Here is a 22,175-nt window from a genome sequence, read left to right on the forward strand (position 1 = left end):
TAAATTCCTTTTCTTCATTATGTTTTAAAATGACTTGCTTATTTTATTGCTATTATTAGAGTGTCAGCTGTGGCTCAGTGGGCAGCACTCTTGCCTCTGAGTCATAAGGTTGTGGGTTCAAGTCCCACTCCAGAGACTTGAGCACATAAAGCTAGGCTGACAGTCCAGTGCAGTGCTGAGGGAGTGCTGCACTGTCGAAGGCGCCGTCTTTCGGATGAGACGTTAAACCGAGGCCCCGTCTGCTCTCTCAGGTGGATGGAAAAGATCCCATGACACTATTTCGAAGAAGAGCAGGGGAGTTATCCCCAGTGTCCTAGCCAATATTTATCCCTCAATCAACATAACAAGAACAAATTATCTGGTTATTAGAAACATAGAAGATAGGAGCAGGAGTAGGCCATTCGGCCCTGCGAGCCTGCTCCGCCATTCAATGCGATCATGGCTGATCATCCAAGTTCAGTACCCTGTCCCTGCTTTCTCCCCATACCCCTTGATCCCTTTAGCCTTAAGAAATATATCCAACTCCTTCTTGAATATATTTAATGAATTGGCCTCTACTGCCTTCTGTGGTAGAGAATTCCACAGGTTCACCACTCTCTGGGTGAAGAAATTCCTCCTCATTTCTGTCCTAAAAGGCCTACCCCTTATCCTTAGACTATGACCCCTGGTTCTGGATTCCCTGACCATCGGGAACATCCTCCCTGCATCTAATCTGTCCAGTTCTGCCAGAATTTTATAAGTTTCAATGAGATCCCCTCTCATTCTTCTGAACTCCAGTGAGTACAAGCCCAATCGACCCAATCTCTCCTCATACGTCATTCCTGCCATCCCAGGTATCAGCCTGGTGAATCTTCGCTGAACTCCTTCCATGGCAAGAATATCCTTCCTCAGATAAGGCAACCAAAACTGCACACAATACTCAAGATGTGGTCTCACCAAGGCCCCGTACAACTGCAGCAAGACATCCTTGTTCCTGTACTCAAACCCTCTCGCTATGAAGGCCAACATACCATTTGCCTTCTTAACCGCCTGCTGCACCTGCATGCTTACCTTCAGCGACTGGTGCACAAAGACACCCAGGTCTCGTTGCACTTCCCCTTCTCCCAATCTATTGCCATTCAGATAATAATCTGCCTTTCTGTTTTTGACACCAAAGTGGATAACCTCACATTTATCCACATTATATTGCATCTGCCCAATCACCCAACCTGTCCAAATCATCCTGTAGTTTCTCGGCATCCTCCTCACAGCACACACGCCCACCCAGCTTTGTGTCGTCTGCAAATTTGGAGATATTACATCTAGTTCCCTTGTCTAGATCAATATATATTGTGAATAGCTGGGGTCCAAGGACCGATCCCTGCGGTACCCCACTAGTCACTGCCTGCCACTCGGAAAAAGACCCGTTTATTCCAACTCTTTGCTTTCTGTCTGCCAACCAGTTCTCTATCCAAGTCAATACCTTGCCCCCAATCCCATGTGCCTTAACTTTACACGCTAATCTCTTATGCGGGACCTTATCGAAAGCCTTCTGAAAGTCCAAATACACTACATCCACTGGTTCTCCCTTATCTATTTTACTAGTTACATCCTCAAAAAATTCCAGTAGATTAGTCAAGCACGATTTACCTTTTGTAAATCCATGTTGACTTTGTCCGATCCTGTCACTGTTTTCCAAGTGCTCTGCTAGTACATCTTTTATAATGGACTCTAGCATTTTCCCCACTACCGATGTCAGGCTTACTGGTCTGTAATTCCCCGTTTTCTCTCTACCACCTTTTTTGAATAGTGGGGTAACATTAGCTACCCTCCAATCTATGGGTACTGTTCCAGATTCCATCGAATGTTGGAAGATGATCAGCAATGCATCAACTATTACTAGGGCCACTTCCTTAAGTACCCTAGGATGTAGATTATCAGGCCCTGGGGATTTATCGGCCTTCAATCCCATCAATTTCCCTAACACCATTTCCCTACAAATACTGATTTCTTTCAGTTCCTCCCTTTCATCAGACCCTATGTTCCCTGATGTTTCTGGGAGGTTATTTGTGTCCTCCTTTGTGAAGACAGAACCAAAATATGTATTTAATTGGTCAGCCATTTCTTTGTTCCCCATTATAAATTCCTCTGATTCTGACTGCAAGGGACCTACGCTTGACTTCAACAATCTTTTTCTCTTCACATATCTATGAAAGCTTTTACAGTCAGTTTTTATGTTCCCTGCAAGCTTACTCTCATATTCTATTTTCCCTTTCTTAATTAATCCCTTTGTCCTCCTTTGTTGAATCCTAAACTGCTCCCAATCCTCTGGATTACTGCTTTTTCTGGCCAATTTATATGTCTTCTCCTTGGATCTTATGCTATCCCTAATTTCCCTCGTTAGCCACGGTTGAGTCACCTTTTTTGTTTTATTTTTATGCCAAACTGGGATGAACAAATTCTGTCGTTCATCCATGCGGTCTTTGAATGTTTGCCATTGCCTATCCACCGTTAACCCTTTGAGTGACATTCCCCAATCAATCCTACCCAATTCGCGCCTCAGACCATCGTAGTTTCCTTTATTTAAATTCAGGACCCTAGTCTCTGAGTCAACTACTTCATTCTCCATCTTAATGAAGAATTCGATCATATTGTGATTGCTCCGACCCAAGGGGCCTCGTACAACAAGATTGCTAATTAATCCTTTCTCGTTACATAATACCCAGTCTAAGATGGCCTGATCTCTGTTTGTGGGACCTTACTGTGCGCAAATTAGCTGCCGCGTTTCCCGCATCACAACAGTGACTACACTTCAAAAGTACTTGATTGGCCGTAAAGCACTTTGGGACGTCCTGAGGCTGTATGCTAGTCTTTCTTTCTTATTGCTTATTATTGCAGTCACCTTTTCCAGATCAGCATCTTCAATGCTGGTAAGCTGTGACTTTCTAAACATTCCTAGTTACAGTAGTTCTTTCCTGGTAACAGGGGAATGGCAAATGACATACAAAGTGGTATCAAATGCCATACAACTACAGCATCCGCATCATGCGACTGCGGAGTTCCTAAGCAGACCCTGGAGCACATCATTGAACACTGCCCACGGAGAAAATTCGCAGGCAGCCTACAAGATATCCACCGGAAGCTTTGGCCTGGCATTTATTATTCACTTAAAAATATTCTGTTAATTTCCTCTGTTGCTCAAAAGGTTTGTTCAGGGACCACTTAAGCTATATGGCCTAGGAAGATCCCATGTTTGATCCCATGGTCTGTGCTGAGTTAGCTGATCTCACACCGGGAGGTCGTGCGATATGCCACAATTGGCCTCAGTGCCCCTGAGCTAAGTCAGGGGAAAGTTAGCTGTGCACTGCTCCTGATCGCTGTCTAGTGCCCTCTGCTGGAGTGCATGGATGTGGCCTTTGGGCAAGAACAAGAGCAATAACTTCAAAAATTTGGAAGGCTCCACAAGGATGTCAAAATATTGAAGTGCCTTTGTTACCTCTAGACTTGACTATTCCAATACACTCCTGGCTGGCCTCCCACGTTCTACCCTACGTAAACTTCAGGTCATCCAAAACTCAGCTGCCCGTGTCCTAACTCACACCAAGTCCCGTTCGCCCATCACCCCCTGTGCTCGCTGACCTCCATTGGCTCCTGGTTAAGCAACACCTCGATTTCAAAATTCTCATCCCTCCATGGCCTCGCCCCTCCCTATCTCTGTAATCTCCTCCAGCCCCACAACCCCCCGAGATACCTGCGCTCCTCTAATTCTGCCCTCTTGAGGATCCCTGATTATAATCACTCAACCATTAGAGGCCGTGCCTTCTGTTGCCTGGGCCCTAAGCTCTGGAATTCCCTCCCTAAACCTCTCCACCTCGCTACCTCTCTCTCCTCCTTTAGGACACTGCTTAAAACTACCTCTTTGACCAAGCTTTTGGTCACCTGCCCTAATTTCTCCTTATGTGGCTCGGTGTCAAATTTTTTTGTCTTATAACATTCCTGTGAAGCGCCTTGGGACGTTTTACTACGTTAAAGGCGCTATATAAATACAAGTAGTTGTTGTTGTTGAAAATGGCAGAGATATGAATTTCTGCCTGTTATGCATCATATCGGTTGTCCTCAGCTCTTCTAGAGTATTTCAGATGTTTCCGTTCGAGTAGTTTACTTTCACTTTAGGTTTAAAAATAAATTTGCAACCTGGAAACCAAGACCACTTAATGATCACATGGGGAAGGAAAGACAACTTCAATTGAATTGCCCTGTCACATCTGGCCACAGTAAGTACAACCCATAAATATCATGTTCTAATGACCTTAATTAGCCCCATCACTAGAAGATGTTAGTGCTGTACTTTGAGTAGTGAACAATTCTCATGTGTGTTGGAAGCAGCTGTGAAACGATGGAACAACTCAATAGCAAATGGCGTGTGTATCCGTACTTCAGATCAGCTATTTACTTTCTCAGTAAATTAATTTAATCTCAAGCGTTAACCTATATCTCATTTGGATAATTATATCAGATTAGCCTTTTTTATTTAAATTACTAAAATGTTTAACATGGAGCCAGAATGCTTCAAAAATTACACACCAATTGAAATTCCTATATAATTATGCCTCTGAAGAATAAAAATATTATAGGATGATATGACTTATCCTGTCAGTTAGAACAGAATTAATATGTCAAGCTAACACATTTTCAAGGATTAAATCCTCTACGTTAATTAACCATAAGGTATGAGACACGTAATAGTTCCTATAACTTCAATAAAAATATTCAAATCTAAGGTACCAAACATAGCATGACCATGTTGCTATTAACCAGTTATTATTGTTTTAAATCATCCAATTAACCTTTTCATGCATATTAATGATGCTATGGTAATTGTCTCTTACACACTTAAACTGGCACTTAAGCCATAAGAGGTTTAGGGACAGTCAAATAAAAGCTGTAAAATCCAACATGTTGACTGCTGAGGCAGCTTATACGTACAAGAGTCTTTGAGCTAGAAATCGCGGTCGGAGACGTGCCTCCGGGGTATGCCTCCGACCCGCAAAACATTTCCGCACCTACCTCCATGCGTCCAGGCTTCGGAGTGTTCCGGTCTCGGGCCTCCATCGGAGGGCAGTGTAAAGGCCCAGGGATCCCAGGGACGTAGGCGGTTCGGAAGCGTACCTGGGATCACGTGGGCCCGGTCCTCCAATCACAAAGGAGGATTCCATTGCCGTCATTTATAAAGGGAATTCCCTAATGGCATGCAATGGAATCCCCAAATAATTAAATAATTTACACAATTCTAATAAATATAAATGTACTGAATTTCAATTTTACTCATAAGTCCCTTCATTACACTAAGTACAATGGCCCGTATTTGCCAATCGCAGGCCTCCCGCGGGCGAAGGCCAGCGATCTGGAAAAATCTGCGCCCTTACCGGAGGGCTCCCGGGACGCACACGCTTCCGCTCCTGGGCCTCTCCAAACTTGAAGTTTGCAGGGCCCACGTATCCCAGAGGCGCAGGTAGTTCACAGCGTCCCTGGGATCACGTGGGCCATGGGGGGCCAATCAAAGAAGGGAATCTCCCTTCATACACTTGACAGGAAGACCTGTCAAATATATGAACGGAGATCAATGAAAAAATAGTAAAACTTTAAATACATTTTTTTTATCACATTTTTTAAATGACTTGAAATTACAATAAATTAAGTACTTTAAACAAAAATTTAACTTTTTGAAAAAAATAATTAAAGTTTTTTACAGGGCTAAAAAACTTTTTTTAAAGAATTTTTAAATGATAAATCAGTGAAATTTTTTTTTTTTTTTACTTTTTTGAACTCTTGTCCTGGTAAAAGCAGGCCTTACTCCTGCTTTTACCAGGTGTATGAATTGTAAGGGTTTTCTGCAGGCGGAGGGTCTCCAAAAAGCGGAGCTATCCGCCCGCAGAGGCCCTTCTCCAGGGCAGGTGGAGGATCTGTCAAGACCATTCTTGACAGATCGGAAATGCCGGTTTTCAGCGCATGCGCTGTGCATGCCTGAAACCAGCAATTCCAATGTCCCTACGGGTGAGTACACAGCGCATACCCACCCGTGGGGATCAGAATATCTGGGCCAATAAAAATTAAATTTTTTGATAAATAATTTTAAACATCTTTATCCAATATTTTCATAAACTAATTTAAAGTGTATGTGCATCATTTTTGATTTTTAAATATTTATTTAATGCCTTACATATACCCTTACGCTGATGAAAGCAGGCCCTAAGCCTGCTTTTACCAACCAGAAGAGTTTTGTGGGCAATTGCTGGGCAGTTGTTGGGCAAATAGCCCAACTCTGCGCCCGCGATACTGATTTTGCAGTCGGTTCAGATGATCTGTCAAGGCGTACCTCAACAGATCGCAAGTTTCGAGTTTAGCGCAAGCGAAAGTTGCGGGGCCTTTCAGATGGGTTACGACGGCCAATCACTGCCAGCAGCGGCTGTCAGGTGTGCGTTGGAGCCGTGAGGAGTATTCTTGTATCTCCCGGCTCCACAGCAAGGTTTTGTAAGTTTATTTTTTTTTAATTAAAAGCTTACCTTTATTTGGCTCATCGCCCTGCTCATCACAACCCAATTTCTGTGAGGGGGCCTACAGCAAGCGTTGGGTTCCTCATTTACATATGTAAGGCACCTCGCGCCTGTTTTAGGCAGTCGCCAAGAGCGGTTTGTCAGGCATCCTTGGTGCGCAAAACATTGGTTCCCGAAATTGGGCCTAGTTGCGCCCGTTTTACGCCCGTGAAACCAGGCAAAACACGGTCCAATTTCTACCCAAAATGTCTAAAGACTTCATTGTAGTTAGACAAGATGTCACATACAGTATATGTTTTATATTATGATCCAGGTTTAGTATTACTAAGAGAGTTTCAAAGTGCTGCATCCTTTGTTATTCGTGTATACAGAGCAGTTGTAAGTTAATCATTCTATTATCAAGTAAAATCTGTTCTATTTACTTTATGCTACTGTCAACCTGCTTAAGTTTATAGCGTTAAGTCGCACACGTGATAGAATGTTTATTCTTCTGCTATCTGAAGACTAGGAAAAGAAAAAAAGGGCCCTGTGCCAATTCCAGAAAGCTGCTGCAGAAATCAGGGTTTCTGTTCAGCACCTGGGCAGTGCCTTGTTACTGGATATTGTGCGTACAGTCACAATCTGGTTCACAGTGATCAAGGAGTCACACATGGGAGTGGTCTTTGGCATTATGCAAAAGAACAATTTCTAAATAAAATCTAAATATGCAACAGAGGCCTGATTTTAGCTGGACCGGTCGGTGTGGGCGGAGGATTAAGATTGCGGTGGGAAATGGCGCTACGTTCCCCACTTCCCATCTCAACGCCTGAATTCAGGCATGGGAAGGCCGTCCGTCCCAGAGAAGTGGGGGCCTAATTTAAATGGCGCAGTCGCATCTCGATGGCATCGTCAGGACACACGTGCCATTTTAACTGCGGGTCCAAGTAAGACCCGTGCAGTCAAACCCACCAGCAACAGCTCACAGCAGGCAGGATCTTGGCCCCAGGAGGCCTAGGTAAGTTCATTTATTTTTACTTTTTAAAGGTTCCTTGTGGGCCAGGAGGATGCCTTGGGCTTCCCTTGCCCCAGCCTTCCTCCCCACTTCTTATTTCGATTTCTCTGCCTATCAACTGCTCAGAAGACTGTGCTTGACCCCAGAGCTAAATGAAGAACTGTGGCAGCAACTGGATGAAGGCTGCAGCCCACTTTCACCAGGAGAACATCATTGTCTGTACTGGTGAAAGTAGCCACTTCTTTGAATTCTTTTGCCATTGAATCTTTCCAGGCAGCCTCAAGTGACCGTTTGACACATTAGCCTGGCAGTAGCACACCAATATATAAAGATGATGATCACTGGTACTCTATTTAATTGGGCATCACAATTTATTACCTTCTCCATGGAACCTGTGAAATAGTAAGCAGTCCAAGACTATTTGTAGGGTTCCCACATGTGCAGAAATTGATTGACGGTACACATGTGGCCTTGAAAGCCCCATACACAACCCACTCAATTTAATGAACAGGAAAGACTTTCCTTCTATCAACAGTCCAGCTTGTGTGTGATGTCCATGACCTTATCATGCATGTTAATGCCTGATATCCAGGAGCAGTCATGGTGCTTTTATCATGCGACATGCCACCATACATGCCTTGATAACTCAGAACCATTGATTAGGATGGTGGATTGGAGACCAGGGATATCCTCAGCCATCATGGCTTATGACCCCAGTAAGGCAACCGCAGACAGACGAGGAGAACAAATATAATGAAGCCCAAAGGACTACAAGAATCTTAAAAGAACAAATCAGGGATTTTGAAGTCTCATCTTAGATGCCTGGATAAATCTGGTGGAGCCCTGTAGTAAAATCTAGCAATTATATCCAAATCATTGTTGCTTGCTGTGTCCTGCATAATATCGCCATACAGAAAGGATTAGTACATCCTGAAGCTGAAATGGATGAAGGTGATGATGATAAAGAAGATGGAGAAAGCCCTTCCTCCCCAGACCATGAGAAGTGTGCACAGCAAGGAGAAAGGGTGGAGCAGGATAACCATTACCCCAAGTCAGAGAAAGACGACCAGGGATACAGTAGCATAGTGGTTATGTCACTGGACTAGTAATCCAGAGGCCTAAACTAATGATCCACAAACATGAGCTCAAATCCCACTCACAGCAGCTGGGAAATTTAAATTCAGTTAATGAATAAAAAGCTAGTATCTGTAAGGGTGACCATTAAATTACCGGATTGTCGTAAAAACCCATCTGGTTCACTAATGTCCTTTAGAGAAGGGAAACTGCAAACTTACCCAGTCTGGCCTATATGTGACTCCAACAGCAATGTGGTTGACTCTTAACTGTCCTCTGCTGTTCAAGAAAGTGGCTCACCACCACCTTCTCAAGGGCAATTAGGGATAAATGCTGACTGTGCCAGCAATGCCCACATCCATGAATGAATTTTTTTAAACTTATAACTGAGTGGTTTGAGTAAATAAAAAGTTATGAAACCAAATAAAATTCCTTCCTGTCTGTACCTCCTCCAACCCCAAGTGCCTCACAAAGACCTGCATTTCCTATGCTCTGTACCTTGTCTCTATAGCACAGAATTAATACGCTCATGTCATCAGCTAAGTGCACTAGGTTGCAACCATCCACAGAAATGAACTCCAAAATCTAAGTGGTCAAATTGTTTCTACTTTTACAACAAAATTCACCAAAGCTTCACACATTCTAACTGTAACTATTTCTGTGTCTAACCTTCATGCCGACTACCTTACTTGGTCTCACTCCTGTTACGTCTGTGTATAATAAGACACAGACTGCAGCAGAAACGGTACAACAGGTGTTTACTCAATGTGGCTCACAGTTGAACTGATCTGTACAGATTACAACTCAGTTATATACAGGTGTAGTCACTGCCGGTACTGCAGTATACATGAGCTGTAAAACATAGTTCCCCCCTTAAAGTTATATACATTACAATTCCTCCCCTTTTAGATTAACAGTACCATAACACTCATTTAACAATTAAATATCAAACTAATTAAAATTAACACTTTTAACATGCAACATTAGCTGAAAATAGTCTATTTATATATTCAGTCTTTGGGGAGCCTTCCTGATCCTTTCTGGATAGCGCCTTTCCCGAGTGTCTTGCTCTTGGTGCAGAGGCGATTCTGGCCCCCTGTCGTCGGTTGGTTCATCAGCTTCCGATGCTACTGTTTCTGGGGTAGATGCGACCTGTACGTCGGGTTCATCACCAGGTACGTATGGGTGAGGAATGGGATTGACTTGTTCCTGTGACTCTAGGATCTGGTCAGCATGGCGTCTCACAATGCTCTCCCCAACGTCCACTGTGTACATTAGTGGGCCCTGCTGTGTGCATATCGTTCCTGGCTGCCATTTTTCTGTTCGGTAGTCGCGGGCCAAGACTGGTTGCCCTACATTGAAGCTCCTTGTTGGCTTCTCATGGATGTGCTGGAATTGCTTACTCTCAACATCTCTTCGTACGTTTGGTCTGAGCAAATCCAGGCGAGATCTTAACCTTCGGTTAAAAGGACATCATGGCTGGGGCCTGGTTGGTGACTGCATGTGTCGCATTCCGGTAGGCGAACAGGAAATTGTCCACCTTGTGCTGCAGCAGAATGTTGTCATTTTACATAGCCTTTATTGCCTTCTTAAAGGTTTGTACGAACCTCTCAGCCAATCCATTTGTGGCTGGATGATACGGGGCGGATGTGTAATGCCTTACCCCATTCTTTTTCAAGAACCTCCGGAACTCTTCGGACACAAACTGTGATCCGTTGTCGGAGCAAATCTGTTCTGGCAAGCCATTCCTGGCAAAAATGGTCCGTAGGACTGCAATAGTTTTCTCCGTGGTGGTGGAGGACATTTTGATGACCTCAGGCCATTTCGAGTGCGCATCCACGGCTATTAAAAATATTGAGTCCATGAATGGACCAGCAAAATCAATATGCACCCATTGCCATGGAGATGAGGGCCACTCCCATGGGTGTAGAGGGGCCTGTGGTGGTGCATTTTGGACTTTCTGGCATCCTGAGCAGCTCTTGGTCAGGTCCTCGATTTGTTTATCGATTCCCGGCCACCACACATAAGCCCTGGCTAGGCTTTTCATTTTTACCCCTCCCAGATGACCCTCATGAAGCTCATTGAGCACTCTATCCCTTAACCTGGGTGGAATTACCACTCGGGATTCACACATCAAGGTCCCCCGGCACACTGACAGCTGTTCTCTCCTTGTCGAGAATGCTGGCAACAGTGAGTCGCCATGTGCTGGCCATCCCTTCACCGTCAAATCATATACCCGAGACAGTGTCGGGTCATTTCGGGTTTCCTTTTCGATACAAGCGTTAGTTACCGGTAGGTATTCAACTATAGTCGAATGGAATATTTCGACAGGATCCACTGCTTGTGCTTCCTCCGCAGTAGGCAGTGGCAGGCATGATAGCCCATCAGCATTTCCATGCTGTTTCGTGCCCTTATATTCAATCCCATAGTGGTGCGTCCCTAGAAAAAGTGACCATCTTTGTAGTCGTTGCGCAGTCATCACCGGAACGCTCTTCTTCGGATTAAAAATGGAGACAAGAGGCTGGTGATCAGTCAGCAAGGTGAATTTCTGCCCGTGCAGATAGTGATTGAACTTTTTCACTCCCCACACTAGGCTGAGGGCCTCCCTGTCAATCTGGGCGTAGTTACGCTCGGCTGAGGTTAGTGATCGTGACGCAAAGGCTATTGGCCTCTCTGAGCCGTCCGAGAATTTGTGCGACAGCACCGCTCCAATGCCGTAGGGTGACGCATCACATGCCAACCGAATTGGTAATGCCGGGTTGTAATGGGCCAATACCTCTTTCGATGTGATTAGTGTTTTACTCTTCTGGAAAGCTCGTCTACATTCATCACTCCACTTCCATGGCACCCCAGTTTGCAGTAGGGTGTTCAGTGGGTGTAGTATTGTAGACAAATTGGGCAAGAACTTATGGTAGTAGTTTACCAGCCCGAGGAACGACGTCAGTTGTGACACATTTTCCGGTGCTGGAGCCTTGACTACTGCCTCAATCTTCTCTGGGGAATTATGTAACCACGCTTTATCGATAACGTGGCCACAATACGAGATCTGTTTTCTAAAAAACTCGCATTTGGGGCGGTTAGCTCGGAGCCCATACTCCTGCAATCTAGTGAGCACCTGCTCCAAGTTGGCAAGGTGATCACTGTCATTTTCGCCCGTGACCAGGATGTCGTCCAAATAACACTGGGTCCCTGGGATTCCTTGCAGGACGTGGTCCATTGCCCTCTGCCAAATAGCCGGAGCTGATGCTACCCCGAATACCAGCCGGTTGTATTGGTAGAGACCTTTATGGGTGTTGATTGTGAGGTATTTTTTTGATGCTTCTTCTACCTCCATTTGCAGATACGCCTGGGCCAGATCAATCTTAGTGAAGCGTTTCCCTCCAGATAGCGAGGCAAAAATATCTTCAATCCGCGGAAGTGGATATTGTACGGTGTGAAGGACCGGGTTCACTGTTACCTTAAAGTCCCCACAGATGCGAACCTTCCTTGGTTCCCCAGGCGTGCTGCTCAACGGCTTTTTCATCACAGGGATGATGGGTGTAGCCCACTCGCTCCAGTCTACCTTGGACAGTACACCTGAACGTTCCAGACTCTCCAGCTCTGCTTTGACGGCTGGGCGGATCGCATAAGGTACCGGTCTGGCCTTAAAAAATTTTGGGCTTGCGTTTTCTTCAATTTTAATCATCGCTGTCATGCCTTTTAGTGTTCCGAGTCCTTGCTGGAACACTTCTTTCACGTCAGTTAGGATCTTTGACAGTCACCCAGGTGTGACGTCATCATCCTTTTTGTCAGCCACAGTCAGTGCCTGTATGGAATGCTAATCCAGTTGTATTTTCCGGATCCATTCACGTCCCAGTAATGGTGGTCCTCCATCTTGCAATACATACAGGTCTAGTTTTGGTGTTTCCTTACCATTATATATAACGGTCACCCTTATTTTTCCTTTGGGGTAGACTTTTTGCCCCGTGTACATCTTCAAAATAATTTTTGTGTCTCTCAAGGGTATGTGTGAGAATAGCCGCTCGTAGTCCCATCGGTTTATGACTGTTAGGGCTGATCCTGTGTCCAATTCCATCTTTACCTGGACTCCTGCTAACTTGAGAGTGACCTAAATGGTTCGGTGATCCTCCGTTGTGATCACATTATGTAGTTTCAGACAACTCAGTTCCCTGCTTTCGGAGTCGTTATCACTCTTTTGTTCGTCTGAACTATTCTCCGTCATCTTATGTACCTTCTTGTACTTTCCTTTGGTAGGTTTCTTATTGCTGGTTTTCTTTCCCGACCTGCAGACTCGTGCTATGTGTTCTACTTTTCCACACTGTCTGCACACTTTGTCTTTGAACCAGCAATCATTCTGGTCGTGTGTTGTTCTGCCGCAGCGATAGCACTTCTCTGTTCCATATGACATTTCGTTTGTGCCATATTCTTGCGGTCTCTGTTGTATCTCTGCAGCGCCCCGTGCTGCTGCTTCACATGATACCGCAATGCTGAAAGCCTTTTCCAGCGCAAGGTCCTTTTCAGATAAAAGCCGTTTCTGGGTTCCTTCACTTTGAAGCCCACACACAAACTTGTCACCTAAGGTATCTGCCAGTCCCGCTCCAAACTGGCAGTGTGATGTGCCTCAATAAATCCGAGACTCGATGTTAGCGAAACAAAACAAGGCTTTTATTGACTTAGAAGGTAACACACAGAGGAGAATGTATCTTCCATCCAGAGGTCTGCCGTACTGGATGTGCTGCAGGCTGGGCCAGCTTACATAGGAGCCAGGTATGGGCGGAGCCCTACACACAGTACAATACAATGGAAATGAAACTGAAACCAACCACAGTCACAGGCAGAGAAATACTGATGAGTGATGAATGGAATATTTCATCACACAGTGTTTCGATAGTTTGCGCAGTTCTGTTAAATAATCAGCATTGCTTTCATCCTTATGCTGGTTCCGTTTGTGAAACTGGAATCTTTCTGCTATCAGCAGCGGTGTGGGGTTTAAATGTCCCTGTAGTATCGTTACTATGTCTTCAAAACTCTTTTCCATTGGCTTTGTTGGGGTTACTAGATTTCGTAATAAACCATACGTCTTTGCACCCATTAAATTTAACAATACCGACGCTTTCTTGTCATCTGACACCTCATTTGCCTTGCAGTACACCTCTATTCATTCGACATATGTAGTCCAATCTTCGACTTCATTGTCAAATGCGGTGATACTGCCACTCTTCGGCATTTTGGGTGTGGTTTAAAATGGCGTCTCCCGCGCTTTCCTTCCTCCCCCGCTCCCGGCGGTTCTCGTGGCAATGGCGGCGCCCTGTAGGTTTCGTGCACTTCTCCTGCACTGTTGCCAACACCGCTCTTGGCGGTCCTCGTGACAATGGCGGCACCTCGCGGGTTTCTGCGCGTCTCTCTCTCCCTCTCTCCGACGCTGCTCGGCCCCTGAACACCGACTGTGCCCTGTGTGCTCTGCCCTCTCTCTCTCTCTCCCCCGTCGACGCTGCTCGGCCCTTTGCTGTGCCGCTCGGTCGGGCTCTAGCCCGCCGCTGTCCGGGAAGGGTCTGCGCACTACCTGTTGCCAGCCCGTTTCGCTGGACCACCTCGACTGGAAAGCCAAGCCTGGCTCTCAACAGCCTCCCCCGCAATTCTCGAGTCTCTGCTGGATGACTGTGCGGTTGCCCGTGGTCGACGCCCGAGTCTCTGGCCTTGACCTCCAATCCACTGATCTCCAGGAATGAATCCCCGGGAGGTGATGCAGAGTTGCAGGTAGGTTCTAACTTGCCTCGTCGTCAATGTTACGTCCGTGTATAATAAGATACAGACTGCAGCAGAAACGGTACAACAGGTGTTTACTCAACGTGGCTCACAGTTGAACTGACTGTACAGATTACTACTCAGTGTTATATACAGGTGTGGTCACTGCCGGTACTGCAGTATACATGAGCTGTAAAACATAGTTCCCCCCTTAAAGGTATATACATTACAACTCCCAATGTTGGGAGGTGGGTAGCTGGGAAGATTCCTCTGTAGCCTCGCTGACCTACAAATCCCCCAATGCCCAAAATTTTAAATTCTCTTGCTTTTGTTTAAATGCTTTCATGGCCTCACCCTTCCCCATCTCCGTAACCTCCTCCAGCCCTACAACAGCCCCTCAAATTTTCTGTTTCTCCTATTCCAGCCTCTTGTGCATACCACCGCCCATCCCGTTGTCCCACCATTGGTGGCCATGCCTTCATCTGCTTAGGCCCTATGCTCTGGAATCTCCTACCCAAGTCCCTCTGCCTCTCCACCTCCCTCTCCTGTACTGTGTAACAGTTCTTGGGATGCTGGAGACTTCACCGATTGCTTCAGCACTCTCCCTCTATAATGTTTCCACCACTCTCTTATGCGACTTGCTGTTCTCAGTCCACAAAAGTCTGTCTCTCTGGCCCTTACTTCTGGCAGTGACACATTAACGGAAGCCCTCGCTTACTTACCCCTCCCCACCTAATGCAGGTCCGCCCTCAGTTATTGCTGCTCTTTGCAGCTGTTCCGTACACAAAAGAGCATGCGGCCCTTTAATCATCTGCAGCGTTTGAAACACAGCACCAGAGCTGAATTTGCCTTCCTCCCATCCTCTGAACAGCAGGTTTACCACTGCCATCCGGCCCCACTTAATTAACGCGGCCCTTCTTGAGGGGCTAGCGTCAAAGTCACGTGGGTGGGTCGGTGGAAGTCCCGCCCTGCCGTAAAACCATCAACGTGAGGAGAATCCAGCCCAGTGCACTCTCGAGATGGGCAGTTTAAATGACAGCGCTATCCACTGATCAGCCAGTTCCGCAAGAGGATAAAACACTGAGTCATAGCAAATGGATGTTTGGCGCATCACACCTACGCACGTATCCCTCTGGAAACCATGTTTGTCCCTACTCGGTGCTTGTTCTTCATCACTTTTGGTGGCACTCATTAGATTGTTGATGTTGTTCCTTTGGTTAATGGCACGACCCTCTGCACAGTAGTTACTGTTCCATTTAAACAATAAGCAGTGACTGAGTCACTGTAGCAATGATAGGGTTAACCACGTCCTGGGTTTATGTGAGAGAATAAAATCTTTGCAGTCACGACTCACTGAAATATAACTGCAGCCAGAGCTTGAAAAGTACTGTGATAATAAGATAAGATCTGGACGGTTACTGTGTATAATCAGCATATTTAGTAATGGACTGGTGAAGCAGATATTACTCCAGAAATTTATCAAATAAAAAAATGGGGAAACATACAAGTGTGGTCGCACTTGAGGCGAACAATACTACTTCCTGAATATATGCATAAGCTCCTCCAAGGCTTAGCATTATAGAGCATATATAACAATTACACTAAACAGTTCTTTATACACAGTAATGGGAGCCCAGAGATTAAATCAGATTATCTCATTTGGAAAATTCCAGCTCTATTATTAATAGCCATCTCTGAAATTCATCCATTTCATTTTGCACCTAACTCACTTTCAATAACGCATGCAATTTATTTGATTCACTAAAGGTAAAAATGGTACCTTGTGTGGTTTTTTTTTTTAAATCAGAAAATATGTTTGTAAAATTTCACAAGACATTTTAAAAATACTTTCCAGATATTTTTATGTCAAAACACAAAGTTGAAACCATACAAACCGAAACAATAAAAAAGGAAAATAATTAGACTTCAACAATTCTTAGCAGTGACACCAGCCAGAGAAAGGACTATCAAAACATTCAGTATGGGCAATACCAGGATAAACTACAAAACGTAAAACAAAAATCAGCAGAACTCATAGATCTCTCTCTGTCAAGAGCATAGAAAGAAAGGAAATAAAATGGGCCAGATTGAATGGCATATATCTGGCTGCACTAAGGACCAAAACATGCAATACAACAATAAAGAATAGAACCAAGCCTCAGATGCCTTAAATGAGTTCTGAACAATCAGTACAAGTCCAACACGATAACTGGCAAAAGAACCAGAGGGGAGATAAGGAGATTTTTTTTTTTTACACAGAGAGTTGTTGTGATCTGGAATGCACTGCCTGAAAGGGCGGTGGAAGCAGATTCAATAGTAAATTTCAAAAGGGAATTGGATAAATACTTGAAATGGAAAAATTTGCAGCGCTATGGGGGGAAAAGCGGGGGAGTGGGACTAATTGAACAGCTTTTTCAAAGAGCTGGCACAGGCATGATGGGCCAAATGGCCTCCTTCTGTGCTGTATGATTCTAACTTTTCCATAGACCCTAGAACGGGACATTTAGCAGGGTGTCCAGTCAACAAATCCCAGAGATTCCCCCCTTCCACTGATGCATAGTCATAATCATAGACATTTAATAATGCTGAGGTTTCTAAGCCAAATCAGCATGAAAATATACCGAGGCTGATTGCCCTCATCCAATCCCTCCTACTCAGTATTAGTCAGCCAGTGTGCTGTTGCATTGCACCCATTTAGAGTGCAGCTGAATTTTCAGATTCAACCTATTTTCATGGCCTGGTACTTCACCCAGACACAAAAACATCTTTGTGAGAAGGGGAACATTCCAGGTTCGAGGGGGAGAAACTGTCTCCCTCTGGTTATTGTAGAACATCAAAAAACAGCAACCAGATGGCCTCCAGCCCGAATGCTCTTCCTTGTTGGCCCATGGCAGTTCCTAATTTACCTTTCACGAAATGCTAGGAGGTTGCTGTAGGCACTCATCAGACCCCACATCTGAAGTTTTGATATCACCCCCATTCACTATATCATATAATTTAAATGCTACCACCTGTTTCAAGCAGGATCTTCTCACCCAAGTCGAGGGATGCCCCAGGAAACGCATGCCAAAAGTAAGGTCTTCAGCGTAATGGCCCAGTACCAGCCATTCAGGGCAGTACACAGTGGAAAATTGGCAAATTGAAAAATCAATCTATCCTATCAAAACGGTTCATTAAAAAAATCATTTCAGCCACCTATAATCAGGCAGATCACCATGGCAACTTTACTTGGCACCACATGGCTAGAACATTATGACATGCAACAAACAGTACAATGTCATTCAATATATCAGGAGGAAACAGAAACTCATACAGAAGTTCTAACAAACAAAGATCAAGAGCGATCAAGATCCTGGTAATAACAAACAATGGATTGGACCTGTAGATAGGTACTAAACATGTGGGAGAGGCTGATAACCACTCCACAGCCCCTCCAACTCAGGTTTGGGCTGTGGGTCCAACATTGACTCTTTCCCTCCTTTCCATGAGGAGGTAGTTAGAATCACTAAAGCCTTCTCCAGGATTCACAAAAAAATAAGTGAATTGTTGTTCTGGGATATGGCAAGTGAGGGAATACATTCACTTCAAGTGCATTGGCCCTGCTTAGTGAGGATAATGGTAACAATTGGCAACAGACCAAGTGCTCCTGAATGACTGCCTCCCCAAAAGACAAATCGAGAGAAAGATATCTCTGAACAAGCACTGCAGGTTAACCACTGAACTGGCTCACCAATCACATGAAGTTTTACAAAGCTCCAACGAATAAAGGCCTCATTCGTTCTACAGTTAACCTTGCTAAATCGTTACACATAAGGGAGTAAGTACAGGATTGGAAGTGATAAGTGACTTCTCACTTGCATATAGCAAGCCTTCATGTTCATTCATGTGCAGCACTCCCTTAGCACTGCCCCTCCGACAACTTTCATGCTGCATAAATTCCGTGAATATTCAGTTGACCTTGGATGTATGCTACAAGGGAATAGAAGGTAACCCTGTTGAGTAATCCAATAAACTACACTTGCACAGTGAAGACTATTTGTGACTACCTTGGCCTTGCACGAAGAGCACAAGAGGAATATCCACCTGATGAAGACATCACCAAAGCCCATTGTCTCAGATACTCTTCAAAGGAAACTTAATTTTACCCTGTTAACTGCTTTTTCAGCAACAGGGGAAAACAACAAGAATGTTGCATTGTGCTGGATAAACAATGAGGTAGATCTTCCTGTTCCTGTGCTTTGGGATTATTAGATCACCTAGGAACGGAAAATACAGGAAAAGTAGGCAGAGAGGTTCCCAAACCCCTAATGGAGCCTGCCCGATTTTCCTGTATTCACTGCACCCAGGCAATCCAAAAGCCCCAGGCAAGGGTGCAGGAAAATCTGCCCCAACATTCAACAGACACTGCTGTACCTGCCACAGATAAAACCATCCTAAATCTATATGAATTGAGTTACTAAGCAATTTGTTCAGGTAAATTGCCAGAACCTTCACCATAACTTTAGAACCAATCAGAAAAGTAATTGGTCTATAGGAGAGACACTTAATTAATGGATTAAATGAGGCAAGCTTGGTCCATTACAATAAATATTCATCTTATCTATCTAAAATTTTACAAGTGCACGTAAATGAAATGAATCAAATAGGCTAAGGATTTTAATAAAAGCTATAATAATTTACAGACAGAAGCAGCAGTCAAAGATAATGTCTCAACCATCAGAACTGCAGGCACGCTGTGAGCTACATGTGACTAGATATGCAATGTTAGATCTATATATAGATTTTGACTGGTTGATGGTTGCATACCTGCTTACCTGAACCCACACACAGACATTTCTCTGCTGGCATTTTTAAAAAATGCCCTGGAACAGAGAGTGAAAACACAAATTCAAATTCTTCAGAAACAGAAATCGTGCCATCTGCATGACGAGAAATGGGATAAAATGTTATTAAATTTTACTATAATCATAATTTACCATAGAGTGCCACACTTTGTAATAATCAAACTGAATACCTCAATGGACAGTTATTTTCTGCAGATTATTATGGAACTGCCCGGATAGCTCAGTCGGTAGAGCATCAGACTTTTAATCTGAGGGTTCAGGGTTCATGTCCCTGTTCGGGCGCTCCTTTTGCGGAGCAGGCTCGAGGGGCCGAATGGCCTACTCCTGCTCCTATCTTCTATGTATAACTGTAAATTATGTTACAATTGTTAATTCTTTTCTTAAAATCATTACACAAAACCTGCACAGGACATCCTGACCAATTTTTATCGATATCTGGAACCAGCAAAAGAAACTACTTGAAATGGAATTAAACTGAGTATAAATTTAAAATTTAAAGGGACAGATAGGAACGATTTCAAGACAATTATCTTATTCTGGAGTACAAATAACCCATTTGGCCTCTGGTCTTTTGGTCTAGGATACAATTAATGCAAAAACACCTTCATAATTGCTCTCTAATTAATACTCTTCTCTGCAATGATTTTACCAAGAAATTATTTTGGGGAAATAATATTCTATTTTTGCTCATGCATGGCAAGATCCTGTACATTTTCCAGAGTCAACATATGGTTTGTGTAGTGTATGTACCTTTAAGAGAGAACTACTTTTACAGTTCCTGTATACGGTAGTACCGGCAGTGACCACACCTGTATATAAGCCTTGAGCATGCCTCTGTATCCCCCAGTCTTGAGACTACCCTACTCCAGTAAACACCTGTTGATTGTTAAGTTACAGCATCCGTGTAGTTATTGAAAAACATTATACTTTCAGAATCACGGATCTAACAGTGGCGACGAGTGTCGATTCGAATCTACCTGCAACTCTGCATTTCCCTTCGAGGATTCGCTCTGGGAGGGCGGTGGAAGAAAGTCGAGGCCAGAAACACGGGCGTCGACCACGAGCAACCGCCCAGTCGTCTGGCAGAGAGTGAACATCGCAGGGGAGGCTGTGGAGAGCCGGGCTTGGTTCCCCAGCCAAGACGATCAGCAACAGACTAACAACAGGTACAGCGCAGACCCTTCCTGGACAGCGGCGGCTGGAGCCGACCGACGGCAGAGAAAAAGCCGAGCACCGTCGACAGGGTAAGAGAGAGGGTGAAGCACACAAGGCGCAGCCGGGGGTTGAAAACCGAGCGGCGTCGAGGAAAAACAAAACGGAGAGAGAGAGGGTAAAGCAGCTGCCGGGTTCAGGACCGAGCAGCGGAAACGGGAAAGGCGCACAGAAAAAAAAAACGCGCAGAGCACAGCCAGGGCCCAAGGGCTGAACAGTGCCCCCGGGGAGAAGAAGGGAGAGCGCGGGAGACGCCATTGAGCCGCGGAGAAGAAGGAAGAGCGCGGGAGACGCCATTTTTGGAAGCTGCAGCGGAGAAGAAGGGCGAGCGCGGGAAGAAAGGAAAGCGCGGGAGACGCCATTTTGTGCCAGCGGAGAAGAAGGGAGAGCGCGGGAGACGCCATTTTTGGAAGCTGCAGCGGAGAAGAAGGGCGAGCGCGGGAAGAAAGGAAAGCGCGGGAGACGCCATTTTTGACAGTTAAATCACACCCAGGGATGCCGAAGAGTGGCAGTATCTCTACGTTCGACAATGAAGCCTAAGATTGGGCGACATATGTGAAACGTATTGAGGTGTACTGCAGGGCGAATTAAGTGCCAGATGCTAGGAAAGCACTGGTTTTGTTAAATTCCATGGGTGCAAAAACTTATGGGTTACTGCGAAACCTAATAACCCCAGAGAAGCCCGTGAATAAGAATTTCGAAAGCATAGTAGAAATCCTACTGGATCACTTAGACCCCACACCGCTGCTGATAGCAGAAAGATTTAAGTTCCATAAAAGGAACCAACATAAAGATGAAAGCAATGCCGAGTACTTAACGGAACTGCGCAAGCTATAGAAACACTGCCAGTTTGGAGTGGGAGTAGCAGATACGTTAAGGGACAAGTTTGTGTGTGGGCTTCAAAGTGAAGGAACCCAGAAACGGCTTCTATCAGAAAAGGATCTTATGCTGGACAAGGCTTTCAGCATGGCAGTATCACACGAAGCAGCCGCAAGGGGCGCTGCAGATATACAACGGAGACCGCAAGAGTATGGCACCAATGAAATGTCCAATGGAACAGGGAAGTGTTATCGCTGCGGCAGAACACACGACCAGAAGGATTGTTGGTTCAAGGACCAAGTGTGCAGACAGTGTGGAAAAGCAGGACACATAGCAAGAGTCTACAGGTCTGGGAAGAAAACCAACAGCAAGAAATCTCCACAGGAGAAATACAAAAAGGTACATAAGGTGATGGACAGTAGTTCAGATGAACAGAAAAGTGATACAGACTCCAGAAGCAAGGAGCTGGGTTGTCTGAAACTACATAAGGTAACCAAAATGGAGGATCACCAGACTATCTGGGTTACACTCAAGATAGACGGAGTCCAAGTGAAAATGGAATTGGACACAGGATCAGCCCTAACAGTCATAAACCAAAGGGACTACAAGCGGCTATTTTCACATATACCCTTGAAAGCTACAGAGATTGCCTTGAAGACGTACACGGGGCAAAAAGTCTACCCCAAAGAAAAAATAAGGGTGAAAGTGATATACAAAGGCCAGGAAATACCTAAAATTGACTTATATGTATTGCCAGATGGGGGACCACCACTACTACGACGTGAATGGATCCGGAAGATACAATTAGATTGGCATTCCATACAGGCACTGAAGGTTGAGGCCAAAAAGGATGACGACGTCACACCTGGACGACTGTCAAAAATGCTAACTGACGCAAAAGAAGTGTTCCAGGAGGGACTCGGAACACTAAAAGGCATAACAGCAACGATTAAAATA

The 22,175-nt window shown here is 44.8% G+C and overlaps 1 non-coding gene across 1 annotated transcript; it reads left to right on the forward strand.

Annotated features, from left to right (window-relative positions):
• The first annotated feature begins 19,396 nt into the window (after nucleotides 1-19,396).
• On the forward strand, nucleotides 19,397-19,469 carry trnak-uuu (transfer RNA lysine (anticodon UUU)). The gene has a single exon. It is a non-coding gene; the product is annotated as a tRNA-Lys (tRNA).
• The last annotated feature ends 2,706 nt before the right edge of the window (nucleotides 19,470-22,175 follow it).

This window comes from Somniosus microcephalus, chromosome 22 (assembly GCF_052327205.1).
Source record: "Somniosus microcephalus isolate GS21.2 chromosome 22, FLI_Smic_1.0, whole genome shotgun sequence".
In the NCBI taxonomy this organism is placed as follows: Eukaryota; Metazoa; Chordata; class Chondrichthyes; order Squaliformes; family Somniosidae; genus Somniosus; species Somniosus microcephalus.